Source organism: Sus scrofa, chromosome 14 (genome assembly GCF_000003025.6).
Source record: "Sus scrofa isolate TJ Tabasco breed Duroc chromosome 14, Sscrofa11.1, whole genome shotgun sequence".
Taxonomy (NCBI): domain Eukaryota; kingdom Metazoa; phylum Chordata; class Mammalia; order Artiodactyla; family Suidae; genus Sus; species Sus scrofa.
The window spans coordinates 121,666,358-121,687,180 of NC_010456.5; the positions used below are offsets into that span (position 1 = coordinate 121,666,358).

General features: G+C 40.8%; 1 long non-coding RNA gene across 1 annotated transcript in view; it reads right to left on the bottom strand.

The window, feature by feature from the left end:
• The window catches only part of LOC110256734, a 61,010-nt gene extending 40,400 nt beyond the window's left edge, over positions 1–20,610 (bottom strand). The window contains exon 1 of the long non-coding RNA XR_002338649.1: positions 20,300–20,610. This is a non-coding gene — a long non-coding RNA (uncharacterized LOC110256734). The remainder of the gene's footprint in view (positions 1–20,299) is intronic.

Genomic DNA, 20,823 nt, shown 5'->3' on the forward strand with positions numbered 1-20,823 from the left:
CCTCCCTAAACTCACAGAAAAAGAAAACATAAGCAAGATGAAGAAGCTCAGGAACCATTCCCAGTTAAAAGAGCAGGAGAATTCACCTGAAGCAACAGACAGTGAAACAGACCTCCGCAGTCTGATGGACACTGAGTTCGAAAGGGAGATAATGGAGTTCCCATCATGGCTCAGTGGTTAGTGAAACCTAGTAACCATGAGGTTGTGGGTTCAATACCTGGCCTCACTCAGTGGGTTAAAGACCCAGCATTGCCATGAGCTGTGGTGTAGTTTGCAAACACAGTTCAGATCCTGTGTTGCTGTGGCTGTGAAATAGGCCAGCAGCTACAGCTCTGATTCGACCCCTGGCCTAGAAACTTCCATATGCCACAGGTGGGGCCCTAAAAAAGACAAAAAAAGGGACAAAAAGGAGATGGTGAAAATACTGAAGGAACTAAAGCTGAACATCAAGGAATTAAGAGTGACTATGAACAGTAATGCAGATTCCTTTAGAAAGGAACAAGAAAATGTAAGGAGGAATATCGAAAAACTAGAAAAATTAATTTGCAGAGATGCAAAATGAGCTAAAGGCATTAGAGAGCAGGATGAATAATGCAGAGGAATGCATTAGTGATTTGGAAGACAGAATAATGGAAGTCACCCAATCAGAACAGTAGACAGAAAACCAAATGAAAAAACATGAAAGCAATATAAGAGCTCTATGGGATAAGATAAAGCAGGCCAATCTATGAATAATAGGAATTCCTGAAGGAGAAGAAAAAGAAAAGGGGATTGAAAATATATTTGAAGAAATTATGTCTGAAAACTTTCCAAATCTTAAGGAAGCTGATATCAAGATACAGGAAGCACAGAGGGCCCCAAACAAGTGGAACCCAAATAGGCCCACACCAAGACATAGTATAATAAAAATGGCAAACGTTAGAGAGAGGATTCTGAAGGCAGCAAGAGAAAAGCAAAGCATTAATTATACAGGAACCCCCCCCCATAAGGCTATCAGTTGATTTCTCTACAGAAACACTACAGGCTAGAAGGGAGTGGCAAGATATGTTCAAAGTCCTGAAGGGAAAAAATTTTCAAGCTGGAATACTTTATCCAGCAAATATATCATTTAAAATAGAAGGGGAAATAAAGAATTTCTCCAACAAACAAAAGCTAAAAGAGTACAGCAATACTAAACCCTTTCTAAAAGAAATACTGAAAGGGCTTCTTGAAATAAAAAAAAAAAAAAGAAGAAGAAGAAGAAGTAAGAAGAAATAGGATGGAGGAAACCACAATTGAAAAGCAATCACTTAAATAAGCCAGCATACACATCTAAACATGAAGATGCTAAAACAAAAAAACAAACAAAAAAAAACTTCAAAAAATACAATGTGGGGAAGGAAAGTTAAGAAAATATAGATTCTTTTTTTTTTATTTTAACGAAGTTTTTGAGCCTATATGACTATCAGATGAACGCAAGCAGATACAAGAAGGGGTTAAAATACTTCAAAAGTAGGGCAACTACAAATCACAACCTAACATTACAACCACAAAAACTAAAAAGAAAAGTACACGAGCAGAAAATAAATAGACATCATCCAACCAAAGAAAGGAAGAACGTGAAACCTAGAATCAACTGGAAAACAAGGTTTAAAATGGCAACAAAAATTCATATTTATCAATAATTACCTTAAACGTCAATGGACAGAATGCTCCAATCAAAAGACACAGAGGGCCAGATTGGATACAAAAGCAAAAACCTATAATCTGCTGTCTACAAGAGACTCACCTTAGGGCAAGGGACACAGATAGATTGAAAGTGAGGGGATGGGAAAAGATATTTCATGCCAATGGACAGGCCAGGAAAGCAGGAGTTGCAATCCTCATATCAGACAAGGTAGACTTTGAAATGAAGGCCCTAAAGAAAGACAAAGATGGATACTAGGTAATGGCGAAAGGATCCATTCAAGAAGAGGATATTACAATCATCAATATATATGCCCCTAATATAGGAGCCCCCAGATACACACAACAAATACTAACAGACATAAAAGGAGAAATTGATGGGAACACAATCATAGTAGGAGACTGCAATGCCCCAGTCCCATCAATGGACAGATCCTCTAGACAGAAAATCAGTAAGGAAACAGAGATCCTAAATGACACAATAGAAAAGTTAGACCTAAGTGACATTTTCAGGACATCACATCCACAAAAGTCAGAATATACATTCTTCTCAAGTGCGCATGGAACATTCTCAAGGATCGATCACATACTGAGGCACAAAACTACCCTCAACAAATTTGAGAGTATAGAAATTATTTCAAGTATCTCCTCTGACCACAATGGCATGAAACTAGAAATCAACCACAGGAAAAGAAATGAAAAAAAAAAAAAAACAAACAACAAAAAAACTAACTACATGGAGACTAAACAACATGCCACTAAAAAAACCAATGGGTCAATGAGGAAATCAAGAAGGAAATTAAAAAATACCTCGAGACAAATGATAGTGAAGACACAACCACTCAAAATCTATGGGATGCCACAAAAGCAGTGCTTAGAGGGAAGTTCATAGTGATGGAGGCCTTCCTCAAAAAAGAAGAGAAATCTCAAATCGACAACTTAAACCACCACCTAAACGAATGAGAAAAAGAAGAACAAACAAAACCTAAAGTCAGCAGAGGGAAGGAAATCATAAGGATCAGAGAGGAAATCAATAGACTAGAGATTCAAAAAACAATAGAAAAAAAAATCAATAAAACCAAGAGCTGGTTCCTTGAAACGATAAACAAAATTGACATACCTTTGGCCAGACTCACCAAGAAGAGGGGAGAAAAAAATCCAAATAAATAAAATCAGAAATATGAAAAAGGAGATATCACAATGGATACTGCAGAAATGCAACAAACCGTAAGCAAATATCATGAACAAGTTTATGCCAACAAATCTGACAACCTAGAAGAAATGGATGACTTTCCAGAGACTTACAGCCTGCCAAAACTGAATCAAGAAGAAGTGGATCAACTGAACAGACCGATCCCCATCACCAGAAATGAAATTGAATACGTCATAAAAACACTCCCTACAAATAAAAGCCCAGGACCAGATGGCTTCACAGGCGAATTCTACCAAACCTACAAAGAGTATTGTATACCCACCCTCCTTAAGCTTTTCCAAAAGGCTGAAGAAGAAGGAACACTTGCAAAGACGTTCTATGAAGCCACCATCACCCTAATACCAAAACCAGACAAAGATACCACCAAAAAAGAAAACCATAGGCCAATATCTTTGATGAATATAGACACAAAAATTCTCAACAAAATTTTAGCCAACCGAATGCAACAACATGTAAAAGAGATCATACACCACGACCAAATGGGATTCATCCCGGGTGCACAAGGATGGTTCAACAAAGGCAAATCAATCAACCCTCATACACCACATTAACAAAAGAAAAGGCCCAAACCACATGACCACCTCAATAGATGCAGAAAAAGCATCTGACAAAGTCCAACATCCATTCACGATAACAAAAACTCTTACCAAACTGGGTATAGAGGGAACATACCTTAACATAATAAAAGTCATCCATGACAAACCCACAGCAAATATAATACTCAATGGAGAAAAGCGGAAAGCCTTCCCACTAAGATCTGGAACAAGACAAGGATGCCCACTCTCACCACTGTTATTCAACATAGTATCGGAAGTCCTAGCCACAGCAATCAGACAAACAAAAGAAATAAAAGGCATCCAGATAGGAAGAGAAGAGGTAAAACCGTCACAGTATGCAGATGACATGATACTATATATAGAAAACCCTTGGACTCAACCCAAAAACTACTCAAACTGATCAACAAATTCAGCAAAGTAGTAGGACATAATAAGATTGACAGTCAGAAATCAGTCACATTTCTGTATACTAACAATGCACTATTGGAAAAGAAATACAAATATATAATACCTTCTAAAACTGTGCCCCACAAAAATCCAATACCTGGGAATAAACCTGGCCAAGGAGGTGAAAGGCTTACATGCTGAGAACTATAAAACACTAATCAAGGAAATTAAAGAGGATGCAAAGAAATGGAAAGATATTCCATGCTCCTGGGTGGGAAAAATTAATATTGTAAAAATAGCCATACTACCCAAAGCAATCTACAGAGTCAAAGCAATCCGTATCAAATCACCCATGACATTTATCATGGAACTAGAACAAACAATCCCCAAATTTATATGGACCCACAAAAGAGCCAGAATTGCCAAAGCAATCCTGAGGAACAAAAACCAAGCAGGAGGCATCACTCTCTCAGACTTCAGGCAATATTACAAAGCTACAGTTGTCAAGACAGTGTGGCACTGGTACCAAAACAGACATACAGACCAATGGAACAGAACAGAGAACCCAGAAATTAACCCAGACACCTATGGTCAATTAATCTTCGACAAAGGAGGCAAGAATATAAAATGGGAAAAAGACCATCTTTTCAGCAAGTGGTGCTGGGAAAATGGGACAGTCCTGTGTAAATCCATGAAACTGGAACACGCCCTCACACCATGCACAAAAATAAACTCAAAGTGGCTTAAAGACTTAGACATAAGACAAGACACCATTAAACTCCTACAAGAGAACACAGGCAAAACATTCTCTGACATCAGTCATACAAATGCTTTCTCAGGTCTGCCTCCCAAAGCAACAGAAATCAAAGCAAAAATAAACCAGTGGGACCTAATCAAACTGACAAGCTTTTGCACAGCCAAGGAAACCATAAAAAAAAAGACAATTTACAGAATGGGAGAACATAATTTAAAATGATGCAACTGACAAGGACTTAATCTCTAAAATATACAAACAACTTATACCACTCAACAGCAAAAAAGCCAACAACCCAGCGGAAAAGGGGGCAAAAGACCTGAAGAGACATTTCTCCAAAGATAGACAGATGGCCAATAGACACATGAAAAAATGCTCAAGATCACTAATTATTAGAGAAATGCCAGTCAAAACTACCCACGAGAGACCCCCTCACACCAGTCAGAATGGCCATCATGAATAAGTCCACACTTAACAAATGCTGGAGGGGGTGTGGAGAAAAGGAAACCCTCCTGCACTCTTGGTGGGAATGTAAATTGGCACAACCACGATGGAAAACAGTATGGAGGCACCTTAGAAAACTCTGTATAGAACTACCATATGACCCAGCAATCCCACTCTCAGGCATATATCCGGACAAAACTTTCCTTGAAAAAGACATATGCACCCCTTTGTTCACCGTGGCACTATTCACAATAGCCAAGACATGGATACGACCTAAATGTCCATCAGCAGATGAATGGATTAAGAAGACATGGTATATATACACAACGGAATACTACTCAGCCATAAAAAGGAACAAACTAATGCCATTTGCAGCAACATGGATGGAACTAGAGACTCTCATACTAAGTGAAGTCAGAAAGAGAAAGACAAATACCATATGATCTCACTTATACCTGGAATCTAATATATAGCCCTTTCCACCAAAAAGGAACTCATGGACTTGGAGAACAAACTTGTGGTTGCCAAGGGGGAGGTGGAGGGAGCGGGATGGATTGGGAACTTGGGGTTCATAGATGCAGATTATTGCCTTTGCAATGGAGAAGCAATGAGATCCTGCTGTATAGCACTGGGAACTCTATCTAGTCACTTGTGGTGGAGCATCATGATGTGAGAAGAATCTCTACATGTATGTGTAACTGAGTCACCTTGCTGTACAGTAGAAAAATGACAGAACACTGTAAACCAGGTGTAATGAAAAAAGCACAAATCATTATATAAAATAATTTTTAACCAACATCAGCCCTATATATATGAGTTTTCTCTATCTTTACCACACCAGGCATCCTAACAAAAACATAAGATATATGTTTATCAAGGGTTGCTTTGATGAAGTTAATAATTGAAGCTTAAAACCTATTATTAGAATCAAAGTAATTGAACGTTCCCTTGAGAATTTTACATTCTTCATGCCACCACATCAAACACATTCCACAGTAAGTAAGATGTCAGGCCCATACCCCAAGAATATTGGTTTATATTCTTCCACTAATAATAAACCCTATTGTTAATTTTTTTTACTTTGCCCTTTTTTAAAAAAATAATTTTATTGGATTCAGTTGACTTACAATGTTGTGTTAGTTTCAAGTGTATAGCAAAGTGAATCAGTCATACATATATCCATTCTTTTTTCCCATATGGGCTATTACAAACTATCAAGTAGATTTTCCTATGCTATACAGTAGGTTCTTATTAATCATTTATTTTGTACAGTATGTTATCCCCTTCTCCTAATTCTTCCCTCCTCCAACAGTTTCACCTATGATCACCTTAAGATTGGTTTTGAAATCTGTGTTTGTTTCTGCTTTTTAAATAAGTTCTTTTGTATAATTTTTATTAGATTCCATATACAATTAATATTGTATTTGTATTTCTGTGTATGACTTCACGCAGTATGATAATCTCTAGTTCCACCCATGTTGCTGCAAATGGCATGATTTCATTCTTTTTTATGGCTGAGTAATATTCCATTGTATATATAAGTGCCATATCATTTTTATCCATTCCTCAAATTAAAAACAAAAATAAACCAAAGGGACCTCACTAAACTTAAGAAGACAGACTGATGGCCAAAAACCCATGAAAAATTGCTCAACATCCCTAATTATTAAACCCATTGTTTTTACCATCATTCTACTGACCATAATCTCAGGTACCACAGTTTTAGTGACAAGCTCCCACTGGTTAATGTTATCCCCTTTCTAACAAATAAATATTAACCCCAAATTTGTAGAAGCAGCCAACAAATATTTTCTAAAACAAACCACTGCATCAATACTACTTATAATGGATATTATTATTAATCCAATATATTTCAGTCAATGAACAATCACAGAAATCTAATCCAATGTCATCCACTATCATAACAATAGTCCTTGTCACAAAATTAGAACTTTCCCATTTTACTTCTGAATGTCTGTAGTAACACAAAGCATTCTGTGAATAGCAGGCTTGATTCTATTGATATGACAAACTTGTACCCCTATCAGTTTCATACCAAATTTCACCATCCTTCACCCTAAACATACTATTAATCATAGCTATATTATGAATCATAATTGGAGGCTGAGGGGGACGCAGCTATAAAAATTATAGCCTGCTCGTCAACTGCCCATATAGGATGATTAACAGCTGTTATGATGCATAATCCAAACAAAACAATCCTAAATGTGCTAATTTATATCATAATAACACTATCTTCTTACTATTTGTGGCCAGCTCATGTACACTATCATTATCACAAATATGAGATAAAAGTTTCCATCACAATCCTTATCCTCACCATTATAATATTAGGTCTCCAACTATGATCAAGATTTTTACTCAAATGAATATTGGAGAAAAATGATAACATTCAACCAACACTAATAGCCATCAGAGCACTACCCAATATTTATTTCTACATGAAGCTAACACAAGCCACAGTGCTAACTATATTCTCTTCAATAAGCAGCATAAAAACAACAATTCGAACATACAAAACAAATAACTTTCCCTACTAATCATAATATCCACACTATGACTACTCATAACACCCATTGCTATTAGTTCTGGACTAGGAATTTAGGTTAGTTTAGACCAAGAACTTTCAAAACCCAAAGCAAATATAATTCACTTAATTCCTGAAAATAAGGATGGCAAGACTCTAGCCTGCATCAATTGAATGCAAATAAAATCCTTACTAGATTGATCCACCTCATGAAATTTTAGTTAACAGGTAAAATACTCTAGTCAACTTCAATCTATTTCTCCCACCTTCAAGGAAAACAAACAAATAATTCTGCACAGGCAGAATTGACACTGCTGCTTTGAATTTGTTATTTAATTTTCTGATTGAACACAGGGCTTGGCAAAAAGAGGACTTAATTTCTTTCTTTAGACTTCTAGTCTAATGCTAGATTAGTCATTTTACCTGTGTTTATAAAATGCTGATTATTTTCAACAAAACACAATGGCATTGCACTTTATTTTTATTTTTTGCATTTTAGGGCCACACCCATGAGGTAGGGAAGATCCCAGTCTAGGGGTCGAATCGGAGCTGCAGTTGCCAGCTACAGCCACAGCAGTGTGGGATTCGAACTGTGTCTGCAACCTGCACCACAGTGCATGGCAACACCGGATCCTTTACCCACAAGGACTGAGCAAAGCCAGGGATCAAACCTGCATCCTCATGGATACTAGTCGGGTTCATTACTGCTAAGCATTGATGGGAACTCCAGAAACTTTAAATTTACTATTTGATGCCTGAGCAGAAATAGTAGGCAGCACCTGAAGTCCATTAATCCTTGCTGAGCTATGCTAACCTGGAGCGCTACTTGGAGATGACTGAATCTATAATACTAGGATGACAGCCCCTGCATTGTAATAATTCTCTTTATAGCTGTACCCATTATGACTAGAGGATTTAGAAACTGATTGTCCCACTCGTAACTGGGGCACCTGATACAGCATTTCCCTGAATAAATACTATAAGCTTTTGACTACTTTCCCCATTATTCTTACTCCTACTTGGCTCATCAACAGTAGAAGCTAGTGCTGCTACCAGTTGAAGCGTAGTCCATCTCTAGCCAGCACCCTGGCCCACTCAGGGGCCTCTGTTGATCTAGTAATTTTCTCCTTATGTTCAATTCTTGGTGCTATTAATTTTATTACCATACTCTTTAATATAAAACCAACAGGCGTATGCCAATACCAAACACCACAATTTGCTTGTTATAGCCATATTACTATAATTATCACTCAGTCCCAGGAGCTTGGATGATCATACTATTAACAGATAGCAATCCAAATGCGACTTTCTTTGACCTTGAAGGAGGAGACCCATTCCTATACCCACACATTTTGATTCTTTGGTCACGCTGAAGACTATATTTGTAGCCTACCAGGGTTTGAAGTAATCTTACATGTCATTATCTACTATTGAGGACAAAGAGCCTTTCAGATGTGTGGGGAATGAGTCATGTCCATTGGCTCCTGAAGATTTATCATGTGGGCCCATCATATACTTACAGTTGGGATAATGTCCACCCATGAACTTCCTTAACATCAGCCAACAATTGTTTCTATCGCTATAGGAGTAAAAGTGTTTAGCTAATTAGCAAATCTTCATGGAGGTAATAATACAAAATGTCCCACGATATTATGAGCTTAAGGCTTTTTCTTTTTTTTTATTGATTTGTGCTTTTTTCATTACACCTGGTTTACAGTGTTCTGTCATTTTTCTACTGTACAGCAAGGTGACTCAGTTACACATACATGTAGAGATTCTTCTCACATGATGATGCTCCACCACAAGTGACTAGATAGATTTCCCAGTGCTATACAGCAGGATCTCATTGCTTCTCCATTGCAAAGGCAATAATCTGCATCTATGAACCCCAAGTTCCCAATCCATCCCGCTCCCTCCACCTCCCCCTTGGCAACCACAAGTTTGTTCTCCAAGTCCATGAGTTCCTTTTTGGTGGAAAGGGCTATATATTAGATTCCAGGTATAAGTGAGATCATATGGTATTTGTCTTTCTCTTTCTGACTTCACTTAGTATGAGAGTCTCTAGTTCCATCCATGTTGCTGCAAATGGCATTAGTTTGTTCCTTTTTATGGCTGAGTAGTATTCCGTTGTGTATATATACCATGTCTTCTTAATCCATTCATCTGCTGATGGACATTTAGGTCGTATCCATGTCTTGGCTATTGTGAATAGTGCCACGGTGAACAAAGGGGTGCATATGTCTTTTTCAAGGAAAGTTTTGTCCGGATATATGCCTGAGAGTGGGATTGCTGGGTCATATGGTAGTTCTATACAGAGTTTTCTAAGGTGCCTCCATACTGTTTTCCATCGTGGTTGTGCCAATTTACATTCCCACCAAGAGTGCAGGAGGGTTTCCTTTTCTCCACACCCCCTCCAGCATTTGTTAAGTGTGGACTTATTCATGATGGCCATTCTGACTGGTGTGAGGGGGTCTCTCGTGGGTAGTTTTGACTGGCATTTCTCTAATAATTAGTGATCTTGAGCATTTTTTCATGTGTCTATTGGCCATCTGTCTATCTTTGGAGAAATGTCTCTTCAGGTCTTTTGCCCCCTTTTCCGCTGGGTTGTTGGCTTTTTTGCTGTTGAGTGGTATAAGTTGTTTGTATATTTTAGAGATTAAGTCCTTGTCAGTTGCATCATTTTAAATTATGTTCTCCCATTCTGTAAATTGTCTTTTTTTTATGGTTTCCTTGGCTGTGCAAAAGCTTGTCAGTTTGATTAGGTCCCACTGGTTTATTTTTGCTTTGATTTCTGTTGCTTTGGGAGGCAGACCTGAGAAAGCATTTGTATGACTGATGTCAGAGAATGTTTTGCCTGTGTTCTCTTGTAGGAGTTTAATGGTGTCTTGTCTTATGTCTAAGTCTTTAAGCCACTTTGAGTTTATTTTTGTGCATGGTGTGAGGGCGTGTTCCAGTTTCATGGATTTACACAGGACTGTCCCATTTTCCCAGCACCACTTGCTGAAAAGATGGTCTTTTTCCCATTTTATATTCTTGCCTCCTTTGTCGAAGATTAATTGACCATAGGTGTCTGGGTTAATTTCTGGGTTCTCTGTTCTGTTCCATTGGTCTGTATGTCTGTTTTGGTACCAGTGCCACACTGTCTTGACAACTGTAGCTTTGTAATATTGCCTGAAGTCTGAGAGAGTGATGCCTCCTGCTTGGTTTTTGTTCCTCAGGATTGCTTTGGCAATTCTGGCTCTTTTGTGGGTCCATATAAATTTGGGGATTGTTTGTTCTAGTTCCATGATAAATGTCATGGGTGATTTGATACGGATTGCTTTGACTCTGTAGATTGCTTTGGGTAGTATGGCTATTTTTACAATATTAATTTTTCCCACCCAGGAGCATGGAATATCTTTCCATTTCTTTGCATCCTCTTTAATTTCCTTGATTAGTGTTTTATAGTTCTCAGCATGTAAGCCTTTCACCTCCTTGGCCAGGTTTATTCCCAGGTATTGGATTTTTGTGGGGCACAGTTTTAGAAGGTATTATATATTTGTATTTCTTTTCCAATAGTGCATTGTTAGTATACAGAAATGTGACTGATTTCTGACTGTCAATCTTATTATGTCCTACTACTTTGCTGAATTTGTTGATCAGTTTGAGTAGTTTTTGGGTTGAGTCCAAGGGTTTTCTATATATAGTATCATGTCATCTGCATACTGTGACGGTTTTACCTCTTCTCTTCCTATCTGGATGCCTTTTATTTCTTTTGTTTGTCTGATTGCTGTGGCTAGGACTTCCGATACTATGTTGAATAACAGTGGTGAGAGTGGGCATCCTTGTCTTGTTCCAGATCTTAGTGGGAAGGCTTTCCGCTTTTCTCCATTGAGTATTATATTTGCTGTGGGTTTGTCATGGATGACTTTTATTATGTTAAGGTATGTTCCCTCTATACCCAGTTTGGTAAGAGTTTTTGTTATCGTGAATGGATGTTGGACTTTGTCAGATGCTTTTTCTGCATCTATTGAGGTGGTCATGTGGTTTGGGCCTTTTCTTTTGTTAATGTGGTGTATGAGGGTTGATTGATTTGCCTTTGTTGAACCATCCTTGTGCACCCGGGATGAATCCCATTTGGTCGTGGTGTATGATCTCTTTTACATGTTGTTGCATTCGGTTGGCTAAAATTTTGTTGAGAATTTTTGTGTCTATATTCATCAAAGATATTGGCCTATGGTTTTCTTTTTTGGTGGTATCTTTGTCTGGTTTTGGTATTAGGGTGATGGTGGCTTCATAGAACGTCTTTGCAAGTGTTCCTTCTTCTTCAGCCTTTTGGAAAAGCTTAAGGAGGGTGGGTATACAATACTCTTTGTAGGTTTGGTAGAATTCGCCTGTGAAGCCATCTGGTCCTGGGCTTTTATTTGTAGGGAGTGTTTTTATGACGTATTCAATTTCATTTCTGGTGATGGGGATCGGTCTGTTCAGTTGATCCACTTCTTCTTGATTCAGTTTTGGCAGGCTGTAAGTCTCTGGAAAGTCATCCATTTCTTCTAGGTTGTCAGATTTGTTGGCATAAACTTGTTCATGATATTTGCTTACGGTTTGTTGCATTTCTGCAGTATCCATTGTGATATCTCCTTTTTCATATTTCTGATTTTATTTATTTGGATTTTTTTCTCCCCTCTTCTTGGTGAGTCTGGCCAAAGGTATGTCAATTTTGTTTATCGTTTCAAGGAACCAGCTCTTGGTTTTATTGATTTTTTTTCTATTGTTTTTTGAATCTCTAGTCTATTGATTTCCTCTCTGATCCTTATGATTTCCTTCCCTCTGCTGACTTTAGGTTTTGTTTGTTCTTCTTTTTCTCATTCGTTTAGGTGGTGGTTTAAGTTGTCGATTTGAGATTTCTCTTCTTTTTTGAGGAAGGCCTCCATCACTATGAACTTCCCTCTAAGCACTGCTTTTGTGGCATCCCATAGATTTTGAGTGGTTGTGTCTTCACTATCATTTGTCTCGAGGTATTTTTTAATTTCCTTCTTGATTTCCTCATTGACCCATTGGTTTTTTTAGTGGCATGCTGTTTAGTCTCCATGTAGTTAGTTTTTTTGTTGTTTGTTTTTTTTTTTTTTCATTTCTTTTCCTGTGGTTGATTTCTAGTTTCATGCCATTGTGGTCAGAGGAGATACTTGAAATAATTTCTATACTCTCAAATTTGTTGAGGGTAGTTTTGTGCCTCAGTATGTGATCGATCCTTGAGAATGTTCCATGCGCACTTGAGAAGAATGTATATTCTGACTTTTGTGGATGTGATGTCCTGAAAATGTCACTTAGGTCTAACTTTTCTATTGTGTCATTTAGGATCTCTGTTTCCTTACTGATTTTCTGTCTAGAGGATCTGTCCATTGATGGGACTGGGGCATTGCAGTCTCCTACTATGATTGTGTTCCCATCAATTTCTCCTTTTATGTCTGTTAGTATTTGTTGTGTGTATCTGGGGGCTCCTATATTAGGGGCATATATATTGATGATTGTAATATCCTCTTCTTGAATGGATCCTTTCGCCATTACCTAGTATCCATCTTTGTCTTTCTTTAGGGCCTTCATTTCAAAGTCTACCTTGTCTGATATGAGGATTGCAACTCCTGCTTTCCTGGCCTGTCCATTGGCATGAAATATCTTTTCCCATCCCCTCACTTTCAATCTATCTGTGTCCCTTGCCCTAAGGTGAGTCTCTTGTAGACAGCAGATTATAGGTTTTTGCTTTTGTATCCAATCTGGCCCTCTGTGTCTTTTGATTGGAGCATTCTGTCCATTGACGTTTAAGGTAATTATTGATAAATATGAATTTTTGTTGCCATTTTAAACCTTGTTTTCCAGTTGATTCTAGGTTTCACGTTCTTCCTTTCTTTGGTTGGATGATGTCTATTTATTTTCTGCTCGTGTACTTTTCTTTTTAGTTTTTGTGGTTGTAATGTTAGGTTGTGATTTGTAGTTGCCCTACTTTTGAAGTATTTTAACCCCTTCTTGTATCTGCTTGCGTTCATCTGATAGTCATATAGGCTCAAAAACTTCGTTAAAATAAAAAAAAAAGAATCTATATTTTCTTAACTTTCCTTCCCCACATTGTATTTTTTGAAGTTTTTTTTGTTTGTTTTTTTGTTTTAGCATCTTCATGTTTAGATGTGTATGCTGGCTTATTTAAGTGATTGCTTTTCAATTGTGGTTTCCTCCATCCTATTTCTTCTTACTTCTTCTTCTTCTTCTTTTTTTTTTTTTTATTTCAAGAAGCCCTTTCAGTATTTCTTTTAGAAAGGGTTTAGTATTGCTGTACTCTTTTAGCTTTTGTTTGTTGGAGAAATTCTTTATTTCCCCTTCTATTTTAAATGATATATTTGCTGGATAAAGTATTCCAGCTTGAAAATTTTTTCCCTTCAGGACTTTGAACATATCTTGCCACTCCCTTCTAGCCTGTAGTGTTTCTGTAGAGAAATCAACTGATAGCCTTATGGGGGGGGGTTCCTGTATAATTAATGCTTTGCTTTTCTCTTGCTGCCTTCAGAATCCTCTCTCTAACGTTTGCCATTTTTATTATACTATGTCTTGGTGTGGGCCTATTTGGGTTCCACTTGTTTGGGGCCCTCTGTGCTTCCTGTATCTTGATATCAGCTTCCTTAAGATTTGGAAAGTTTTCAGACATAATTTCTTCAAATATATTTTCAATCCCCTTTTCTTTTTCTTCTCCTTCAGGAATTCCTATTATTCATAGATTGGCCTGCTTTATCTTATCCCATAGAGCTCTTATATTGCTTTCATGTTTTTTCATTTGGTTTTCTGTCTACTGTTCTGATTGGGTGACTTCCATTATTCTGTCTTCCAAATCACTAATGCATTCCTCTGCATTATTCATCCTGCTCTCTAATGCCTTTAGCTCATTTTGCATCTCTGCAAATTAATTTTTCTAGTTTTTCGATATTCCTCCTTACATTTTCTTGTTCCTTTCTAAAGGAATCTGCATTACTGTTCATAGTCACTCTTAATTCCTTGATGTTCAGCTTTAGTTCCTTCAGTATTTTCACCATCTCCTTTTTGTCCCTTTTTTTGTCTTTTTTAGGGCCCCACCTGTGGCATATGGAAGTTTCTAGGCCAGGGGTCGAATCAGAGCTGTAGCTGCTGGCCTATTTCACAGCCACAGCAACACAGGATCTGAACTGTGTTTGCAAACTACACCACAGCTCATGGCAATGCTGGGTCTTTAACCCACTGAGTGAGGCCAGGTATTGAACCCACAACCTCATGGTTACTAGGTTTCACTAACCACTGAGCCATGATGGGAACTCCATTATCTCCCTTTCGAACTCAGTGTCCATCAGACTGCGGAGGTCTGTTTCACTGTCTGTTGCTTCAGGTGAATTCTCCTGCTCTTTTAACTGGGAATGGTTCCTGAGCTTCTTCATCTTGCTTATGTTTTCTTTTTCTGTGAGTTTAGGGAGGCTAAAGTCTTAGTGGGTTACTTCTATGCAAGAACACCCTTTTGTATCTTGTGCAGGGTTAGTATTTATTTTGGCATGGGAGTTTGGATATTTGCTGTCTCTTTCTTCAATGTGAACAGGCTGTTATCCCCAGGGTGCTCAGTGTGTTTCCAGGGAGAAGGAGGCAATGAGGAGGACTAGTAGTCAGTGCCTGGTTGCTGGGATCTTAGCAGCAGCAAGGACCTGCAGGATGGTGGCACAGGTTACTCCTAGTTGCAGGGACCTGGGAAGTGGTAGTGGGCCTTAGGCAGGTTTACAAGGTGCCCAGAGAATTTGGCACTGGCAGCAGCAGGGTGTGTGAGTTCCCAGGGTATTGAGAGCAATAACAGGTAGTGTTTGACCACAATGTCCTCCTCTAAGGTGATTTATGGCCACAAGTGGTGTCTTTTCAGGGACCCCTAGTGGTAGAGGGCCATGCCCACCTCTGGAGTCAGTGATAACTGCAGTGGTTTTCCCTGACACCTGTAGACTATGCAAGAAGCACCCTGTCCTGTTTAGTCCACACAAGAGGTATTGCACAGACTGCTCCTAGTTACAGGATCCTGGGAAGTGACAGAGATCAGGCATGTGGGTACTGCCCAAAGCATTCAGCAGTGGCAGCAGCAGGGCCTGTGTGTTCCCAGGGGTGAGAGAACACCAAACATGTGGTGTTTGGTCACAATGCCCTCCTCTGTGGTGCCCTTGAGGTGACTGGAGCTGCAAGTGGTGCCTCTTCACAGACCACTAGTGGGAGTGGGCCACTCCCACCTCTGGAGCCAGAGATAACTGCGTTGGTTTGCCCCCGCCTCCTGTAGACCATTTAAGAAGCACCTCGTCCTGCTTAGCTCCCACAGGAGGTGCTGCACAAGCTGCTCCTAGTTGCAGGTTTCTGGGAAGGGATGGTGATTAAGCATCTGGAAACAGCAGTAGGGGAGGTGTGTTCCCAGGGGAGTAAGGCAACAGTAAGGCAACAACAGGTGGTGCTCAATTGCAGTGACTTTTTTTTTTGGACCCCTGAGGTGACTGGGGCCACAGGTGGAGCCCACTCACAAGCCCCCGGTGGTTGCAGGCCATGCTTCCCCTTAGGTCTTGGAGACAACCACAGCCTATAGATACCGCAGGAGACACCATTTTGCACTTAGCCCACCCCCATTGCCCTTAGCCCAGATGAGAGGTGTCTGGCCACCTGTAGCTTGCACACGAAATGCCTTGTCTCCTATAGCCTGAGTTATTGGCTTCTCACCACCCATAGCCTGCACCAGAGGTGCCCTGCCCTCTGAGGGACTGCAAATTCAGGGAGATTCCTATGGAAGTCCACCACTCCTCATCTCATCCTCCCCAGCAATGGCACCTTGCTTCTCCTGCTGGCCCAGACTGTCTCTTGGGTTCCCTCTGCCATAGCGCTCCACTCCCAGCCAGTAGAACACCACTCACCTGCCAACGACACACCGCTCCGTAGCCCCTCAGGCTCTCCCCACACAGCCAACCCTAGTCCTCTCCCTGGAACTTACCTCCGGACCTGAGTCTCAGCGCCCAGCCATGGCCCCGGCATCTCAGTCTGTGGTGTCCTGGGCGATGATGCAGATGATCTCTGTGGTTCTCGCTCTACTTTGCCCTCCTCAGTCCAACTGCTGAGCTTTTCTCAGTGACTCTGAGGTCCCTCTGACTCAGCTGATCTTTCCACCAGTTGGGTGGCTTCTCAGAATGTGGGTTCCTTTTCTCCTTCACAGCTCCCTCTCAGGAATGCTAGTCCTGTCATGATTCCTTTTCTCTCTCTTTTTTTCTTTTATTCTACTCAGTTATGTCAAGAGTTTCTCGCCCTTTTTGGAGGTTTAAGTTCTTTTGCCAACATTCAGTAGATGTTCTGTGCCAATCGTTTTACATGTAGATGTGTGTTTTTGATGGATTTGTGGGAAAAGTTGAGCATGGCGTCTTACTCCTCCGACATCTTGATCCTTCCCCCTATTTTTCTTTTTACAGTGGGTGATTTGACAGGAATCTTCTTAGCTAATCCATCCTTGGACATCATCTTCCATGGTACATAGCTGGTAGTAGTGTATTTTCATTGCGTAATGTGAGTGGGAACAGTTTACTCTCATAGGAGGCCTCATGTATGGATTTCCCCTATTCTCAGGTTAGACACTTCAAATGAGAAAAAATTCACTTCATGATTATATTTGTAGCAGTAAATAGGATTTTCTTCACACAGCACTTTCCAGCTTTTCAGGGATAACCACTACATTACTCTGACTGCACACACCATATGGAAGTTTTCACCGATACACTCATTCATCTCATCAAGAGCACTAATGCTAATAATCTTCAAATTTTGAGATGTGTTTGCATCCAAATAAGAAGCCCTAGTAGAGGAACTAAGTACTACTAACCTAGAATGGTTACCGAGATGCTCTCCACCATACCTACGTGTGATGATCCTACCTGTGTAAATTTAAAATGGGGAAGGACTCAAACCTTCTTCAACCGCTTTCAAGCCAACACCATAACAATTGTGTCTTTCTTAGTAAATGAGATAACAATAAAAAGTGATGTAACTTTGTGAAAGTTAAATCATAGGTAAAACTCTTGTATATCACTATGGTTATGGTATCTCCATTTCAGCTAGGCTCTTGAGATGCAACATCACCTTATGAAAGAACTTTTCCATTTTCATGATCACACAATAATAACCATTTTTAGAGTAAGTTCTCTAGCCCTCTACATTATTTCATGAATACTGGCAACTAAATTGACTCATACACACATACATTAGATGCACAAATAGAGACATTTTGAACGATTTACCAACTATCATTCTGATTTTTTTTTTTTTTTGGTCTTTTTAGGGCTGCACATGCAGCATATGGAGGTTCCCAGGCTAGGGGTCGAATCAGCGCTATGGGTGCTGGCTCACACCACAGCCACAGCAGTACAGGATCCGAGCCATGTCTGTGACCTATACCACAGCTCACAGAAATGCTGGATCTTTAACTCACTGAGCAAGGCCAGGGATTCAACCCAAGTCCTCATGGGTACTAGTTAGATTCGCTTCCACTGAGCCATGACGGGAACTCCCATTCTGAATTTTAAAAATCAAAGTAGAGTTGATTTATCTTGTTTCTTCAACTTCTATTGTATAGGAAAGTGACCCAACATAATTCTAACCTTAATTGCCCTGTCATCGCTATAAATCCTTTACATGATACATGAAATAAATAACTCTTCCCTAACCAGAAAAATTATGGGCCATCAATGATACTGAAGCTAAGAATACACAGATTATGAAGATTTTAATTGTGACTCCTCTTATAATCCCCACATCAGACCTAAAACTAGGAGAATTATGACTAATAGAACTCAACAACCGAGTAGTATAGTCATCAAATACTAGTTTCATCTGAAAGTGTTTTACACTCATGAACTATCCCTTCTTTAGGCCTAAAAATAGCTGCTATCCCAGGACACCTAATTTAAAGAACCCTAAGATCAACAGGATCAGGCCTATATTGTGGACAATGATCAGTAGAAGTCATTTTCCTGCATTCAAAGACAGGAGAGAGGGAGGTGGCATAGACTGGCTGAGATGTTGGTGAATCTGGAGCCCATGGCAGACTTGTTCTCCAAGCCCCAGGACAGGAATGGGGCCTCTGGGGTCCCAGACCACTGACCACGCTCTCCTGAGTGAGATCTGGGGAACATTCTTGTTGGTGATGAGGTGTCCCAAGCATGGCCCAAGTGTGGCCCCAGCACTGTGTCCTGTGCGGCCCCATGCTCTTGGAACTTCATCCCATTTCTGGGGGTCTGCCCTGCAGGGTTCTTCCTGCCACAGGAGCTGAGACTATCCAGCAAGCAGTTGGTAGGAAGAGGGGAGGGGAGCAAGGACATCAGAGGAATCTCATTCAGACACCAGCATCCCAGGAGCACCAGCAGGGACAGTGGTGACGATGACACAGATGAGGCCCGGCCCAAGAGATGGGACCAGAGGGCCCCACAGGTGACTGATCAGGTCCTGGCTCATCTGTGCCCCTGACACCCTGTCCCTAAATGCAGGGTCTTCAGATACAAACAGGCCGAGATTCAGACTGAAAGGTGGCTCTTCCAAAATGGCCCATTGGCAAACATGATAGGATTCTACTCAAATGGGGACCCTGGGGTGGACAACTCATGCAGGGAAGTGGACAGCAGGGCTGGGGCTGTGGGAGGGGGTGGGGAATGAGACTTTCAAGGTTATGGACTTTGGGGTTTATGAGATGAAAAGTTCTGGAATAGTGGTGATGGCTCCACCTCAAAGTGAATGTACTACCTGATGCCTTGGAATCATGCACTTAAAATTGTGATGATGGTAAAGGTGTGTGATGTGTGTTTATTTCACTTAAAATAAATTTTATAAATGATATTTTGTTAATTAAGATTCCAATTCAACTCTCCTTTATCACAATGTCCAAGGCCCAGACACCGCCCCCACTTTGGGGACCAACTTGGTACCATCCCAGGGCACATGGGGGACCATTCTTAGGGGGTCTAGTCTGTGCTACCTGAGCTCTGTCCAGGGGAACCCAGACAGCAATGACCCTCATGGATTAGATATGATATATGATAGGCTAGGATATTAATGTGATGCCACAAAGGGTTGTCACTCAACAGAAGCCAGAGCAGCAACTGCTCCAAGGTACTCATCCTCATATGAACTTGACAAGATTAAGAAAATGCCCCACAGGTTAATCAGGGCAATACAACTCAGATGTTGGAAATCATAAAAAGGTCAAGACACGCTGCAGGCAAAGAGCAGATACAGGGTCTCCCTCTGCATGTGAGCCTGGCACACACAGATGGGGTGACTCCACCTCCCCAGGCCCACACCTGAGGTTACATGTCCACACTAACCAGTGTAACCCCACCTCCCTTGACTCCACACCTGGGGTCACACATCCACTCTCCAGGGTAACCCCACCTCCCAGACCCCCATCTGGGGTCACACATTCATACTCTCCAGTGTGACCCACCTCCCCAGACCCCACACCTAAGGTCACATGTCCACTTGGTCAGGACACCACAGCTGTGCTGGGTGGGTCCCCCATGTGGAAATGAACTGGGTCCCTAGGCCTCCTGGGACTGTAGAAACAAGCGCAGGATCCATCTCCTCTCCCCACACTAATCCCAGAGAAGCCCTACTCCTGCTTTTTTCACTCTGGTTCTGTGTGGTTTTCATTGTTTTTAAAGTTTTCATGCTAAAGTTGAACACACTACCTTGGTTCTGGCAGGTTCAGCCCTTTCCTTTCTTGCTGCGGTGCTGAGAAGGTTCACGGGACAGTAGGGCTGAAAGAGGAGGGCCAGTCCGGACTCCGCAAGTTGGGATAGCAACCGGAAGGGGATCACAGCAGCAACCTCACCTGATGCCCATCGGCCTTAAGACGGGATCTACGTGCTCAGCAATCAATTCACCAGATAAACCTGGCTCTTTCCTCGCCCTGTGCATGCTGTTGAATTGGAATAATTAGGAGCTAGCGCACCTGAGGAGTCTCCATGAGCCCTAGGGAAGGTGAACCTTGCCGGGTAAGGCCCCTCCCACAGCCCCGACCCCTGGAAGGGCCATGTAACCACACTCAGAGCAGAGGCTGTTACACACACAAGCCCACCTCAACTCCAGACCCCGAATGTCTAAGCACTGACATTTAGATGCAGGCATGAAGCTTTCTAGGATGGAGGCCAGGCCAGGTCCCCATCCAGATCTCCATGTCCCCCCCTGATGCTTCAGGAGTCAGGCCAGGTCT